The 4,969-nt window shown below is 41.3% G+C and overlaps 1 non-coding gene across 1 annotated transcript; it reads right to left on the bottom strand.

The window, feature by feature from the left end:
* Positions 1 to 3,992: 3,992 nt before the first annotated feature.
* On the bottom strand, positions 3,993 to 4,096 carry LOC111761161 (U6 spliceosomal RNA). The gene has a single exon (XR_002794600.1). It is a non-coding gene; the product is annotated as a U6 spliceosomal RNA (small nuclear RNA).
* Between the last annotated feature and the right edge of the window lie 873 nt (positions 4,097 to 4,969).

Raw genomic sequence — 4,969 nt, 5'->3', positions numbered from 1 at the left:
GTTGCTGAGATACATATAATTACGTTAAATATCTGAACAACTCTATGTGTTGAATAAATACAATAATCAACTACCAAAAAAAAAATGGACAAAAGACTTAGACTTTTCTTCAAAGAAGATATACCAATGGCCAATAAACACATGAAAAGATGCACAATATCATTAGCCATTAGAGAGATGAAAATCAAAACAAACCACAATGAAATATCACCTCACACCCACTACTTTTTTTTAAAAATGGAAAACTAGTGTTGGCAAGGATGTGGATAAATTGGAACCCTCATGTACTGCTGGTGGGAATGTAAAGTGGTGCAATTGCTGTGGAAAGGTTTAGTTGTTTCCCAAAAAGTTAAACACAGAATTACCACATAATCCAGAAATTCCACTACTAAGTATATACCAAAAGAAATGAAAGTAGGTGTTAAATAAAAAACTCATACATGAATATTCCATAGCAGCATTAGTCATAAGAGCCCAAAAGTGGAATCAACCTAAATGTCAATCAACTGATGAATAAATATGGTATATCCATACAGTGAAATATTACCAGCCATAAAAAGTAGTTGTCCTGAATGATAGTGCAGGGATAGATGCAGGACACTGTTTATTCTGCCATGACCCACTGGATGGACTGGGGGAGAGTGTGAACTACAATGTAAACTGTGGTCCATGCAGTGTGGCAGTGCTGCAGGGTGTATTCACCAAATGTAGTAAATGTGCCTCACTGATGAAAGGGGATATTGATGTGGGAGGAGGGGGGTATAGGAAGTGGGGTATATGGAAACCTCATGTTTATTTTTAAAGATTTATTTATTTATTTCTCTCCCCTTCTCCCCCCTGACCCAGTTCTCTGTTCTCTGTGTCTATTTGCTGCGTCTTCTTTGTCCGCTTCTGTTGTTGTCAGAGGCACGGAAATCTGTTTCTTTTTGTTGCATCATCTTGCTGTGTCAGCTCTCCATGTGTGCGACACCATTCTTGGGCAGGCTGCACTTTCTTTTGTACTGGGCGGCTCTCCTTACGGGGCGCACTCCTTGCACATGGGGCTCCCCTGCACGGGGACACACTGTGTGGCATGGCACACTTTGCGCGCATCAGCACAGTGCATGGGCCAGCTCCACATGGGTCAAGGAGGCCCGGGGTTTGAACCGCGGACCTCCCATGTGGTAGACGGTCGCCCGATCCGTTGGGCCAAGTCTGCTTTCCTCTCTTATGTTTTTTGACGTAGCTTTTTGTGTGATCTATTCATCTTTTTTTTAAAAAAAGAATAAAAAATGATTACATTTAAAAAAAAGTAATGATGTTCTGATTCATACAACAACATGGATGAACCTTGACAACATTAAGCTAAGTGAAAGAAGTCAGGCGCAAAAGACCACATACTGTATGATTCCATTTATATGAAATATCCAGAACAGGCAAATTATTAGAGACAGAGGGCAAATCAGTGGTTTCTAAGGGGCAGAAGAGGGGAATGTGGGGCAACTGCTTAATGGGTACGGGGTTTCCTTTTGGCATGATGGAAACACAGTTTCCATATGACTCAGCAATTCCACTCTTATGTATACGTATTCCTTTCCTGGCTCTAAGAACAAATACTCCACAATGGGCTAGCCCACAGTTTCAGAGGCTAGAAGGCTTGCTTCTTCCTGGCGGTGTAACTTGTGGCTACGCTGGTAATCTTTAGGGTTCCTTGGCTTTTCTGTCACATGTCAATGGTCATGGTAGCGTCTTCTTTCTTTTCTGAATTCCGTTGACCTCCACCTTCTGACTACTCCCTGTGGCTTCCTCTCTGTGGCTTTCTCTATATTGTCTCTAGTAATAGGATTAAGAGCCATCCTGATTCATTTGGGCTACACCTTAACTGCAGTAGCCTCATCAAATGGTCCTAATTAAAATGGATTCGCACCTACAGGAATGGATTAAGATTAAGAACATGTTTTCTGGGATACATACTTCAAGCCACCATAGTATATATAGCTATATCTATATATCTATATATTTATAAACAGATATACATATATATACCCAATAGAACTGAGAACACGTTAATACAATAACTTGCCTATGAATGGTTATAGCAGCATTATTTGTAATGCCCCAATGTGAAGACAACACAAATGATCATCACTGATAAATAAAATATATATCTCTACAATGGAATATTAATTAGCATAAAAAGGAACAACATACTGAAACAAGCTCAAGCTACAATATTGATGAATTTTGAAAACATGCCTAGTGAAAGAAGTCAGACACAAAAGGCCACGTATCATATGACTCCATTGATAAGAAATGTCCAGAACCAATTTATAGAGACAGAAAATAGATTAGGGGAAGCGGACTTGGCCCAGTGGTTAGGGCGTGCGTCTACTACATGGGAGGTCTGCGGTTCAAACCCTGGGCCTCCTTGACCCGTGTGGAGCTGGCCCATGTGCAGTGCTGATGCGTGCAAGGAGTGTTGTGCCATGCAGGGGTGTCCCCTGCGTAGGGGAGCCCCATGCGCAAGAAGTGCACCCCGTAAGGAGAGCTGCCTAGCACGAAAGGAAGTTCAGCCTGCCCAGGAGTGGCACTGCACACACGGAGAGCTGACACAACAAGATGATGCAACAAAAAGAAACACAGATTCCCATGCTGCTGACAACAGAAGCTGACAAAAAGAACAACATGCAGCAAATAGACACAGAGAACAGACAACTGGGGTGGAGGTTGGGGGAGAGAAATAAAATAAATCTTTTTAAAAAAATTTCTTTAAAAAAAAAGAAAATAGATTAGCGGTTGCCAGGGGCTGGGGCTGTTAGTGGATGACTGCTAACACAGGGTTTCTTTCTGGAGTGATGAAAATATTCTGTATAAGATAGTGATGTTGGTTGTACAAACTTCTGAATATACTAAAACCCTGAATTATATACTTTAAATAGTGAACTTCATGTATTTGAGTTATATCTCAATTAAAAGAGGTACAGCAGGGAAGCAGACTTGGCCCAGTGGTTAGGGCGTCCGTCTACCACATGGGAGATCCGTGGTTCAAACCCCGGGCCTCCTTGACCCATGTGGAGCTGGCCCACGTGCAGTGCTGATACATGCAAGGAGTGCCCTGCCACGCAGGGGTGTCCCCCGTCTGGGGGAGCCCCACGCGCAAGGAGTGGGCCCCGTAAGGAGAGCCCCCCAGCGCGAAAGAAAGTGCAGCCTGCCCAGGAATGGTGCCGCGTGCACGGAGAGCTGACACAACAAGATGACACAACAAAAAGAGACACAGATTCCTGTGCCACCGACAAAAAGCGGGCAAAGAAGAACATGCAGCAAATCAACACAGAGAACAGACAACTGGGAGTGGGGGGAAGGGGAGAGAAACAAATAAAAAAAATAAATCTTAAAAAAAAAAAAGAGGTAGAGCATTCATAATTTTTTGTTATTATATTTGCTTAAATTCATTACTTTTTTTTTGCCGTGTGTCTGTGTCTTTAATGGTGCAGGTATACACTTTCTTCTGAAGGCTGCTCTGTGTGCCCCTTCCCATCCCACCCTCAATCCCCAATCACATACCAAGCCTCGTGCTACTACCCAAATACATATTGCTAAGTTCTTCTGTACTTCAGTGCCTTTGCAAGTGCTGTGCCTCTGCCTGGAACGTTTTGCACCCTCCATCTATCAAACCCAATCTTTTTGTTTTTAATTAGAGAAGTTGTAGGTTTACAGAAAAGTCATGCATAAAATACAGAGTTGCCATAAGCCACCCAATTTTTAATACTTTGTATTAGTGCAGTACACTTATTGCAATTGATGCAAGAACATTTTTATAATTGTACTATTAAGTATAGTCCATGGTTTATTTAGGGTTCACTGTTGTGTCATGCACTCCTATGGATTTTTAAAAAATTTATTCCAGTAACATATATACAACCTAAAATTCCCCCCTTTAACCACATTCAAATATATATTTCAGTGTATTAATTATGTTCACAATATTGTGCTACCATCACCACCATCCATTAAAAAATACAGAACTCTTCACAAATTTGCATGTCATCCTTGCACAGGGACCATGCTAATCTGTGTATTGTACCAATTTTAGTGTATGTGCTGATGAAGCAAACACCACACCATCCAATCTTATCTTTTAACACCCAACACAAATGTCACTGGTGTCTTGAAGCTTCTCTAACTTCCTTCTTCCCCATCTCTGAAAGTGTTCCTTTATCTGTCTCTCTGAATGTACATTTTTCACCCTATATTGGATTGATCTTGTCCCATGGTGTCATCTTCTCTCCTCTTCTCTCTGCCCAGATTGGGACCCCAGGGAGGTAGAGCCCACAACTTTCCTATTATATCCTGTGCACTAGTGTAGTGCTAGGAATAGAGTAGGAAGAAAAGAAACTAACATTTACCAAATGCCTCATAGGTGCTGGGCACATAATATTTAATCTTCACAACCATTCTGTGAAGTATATATTGCCATACCATTTATTGCCATACCATTTTACAGAACATTGGAGACTAAAATTCAGGAAGGTTGAGTAATTCTCCCAAGGTCATGCAACTTGGTAAGTAATGGAACTGAGATGGTAAGATCAGGATAGGACTCTGCCTCTCAAATCCAGTGTTCCCCCTATGGGTGCAGTGAGGTGGTTAGTAGCATGGGCTCTGGATCAGAATGCTTGGATACACATTTTGGCTATTCTACCTGTTAGCTTTGTGACGTTAGACAAGTTACTTAATCTATGACATGGGAATACATAAAAGGTTATTGTGAAGAAAAAATGAGACAGTAGATGTAAAGCATTCACAAAAGTATCTGGCCACATACTGAGTGTTCAAAAATGTTAGCTATGGTGTTTATTATGGTTCCACATTGAGCTAGTGTTTGGTAAATGCTGGATGACTGGATGAAATGTACATAATTCTATTCAGGGATTGCCAGATTATCCATCCCACTATCAAGTCAGAATTCGAGTCTCTTAGGAATCCAGAG

The sequence above is a fragment of the Dasypus novemcinctus genome, chromosome 19 (assembly GCF_030445035.2).
Source record: "Dasypus novemcinctus isolate mDasNov1 chromosome 19, mDasNov1.1.hap2, whole genome shotgun sequence".
Lineage (NCBI taxonomy): Eukaryota > Metazoa > Chordata > Mammalia > Cingulata > Dasypodidae > Dasypus > Dasypus novemcinctus.
The sequence above is the reverse complement of the archived record's forward strand: the minus strand, read 5'-3'. Positions and strand labels throughout refer to the sequence as shown.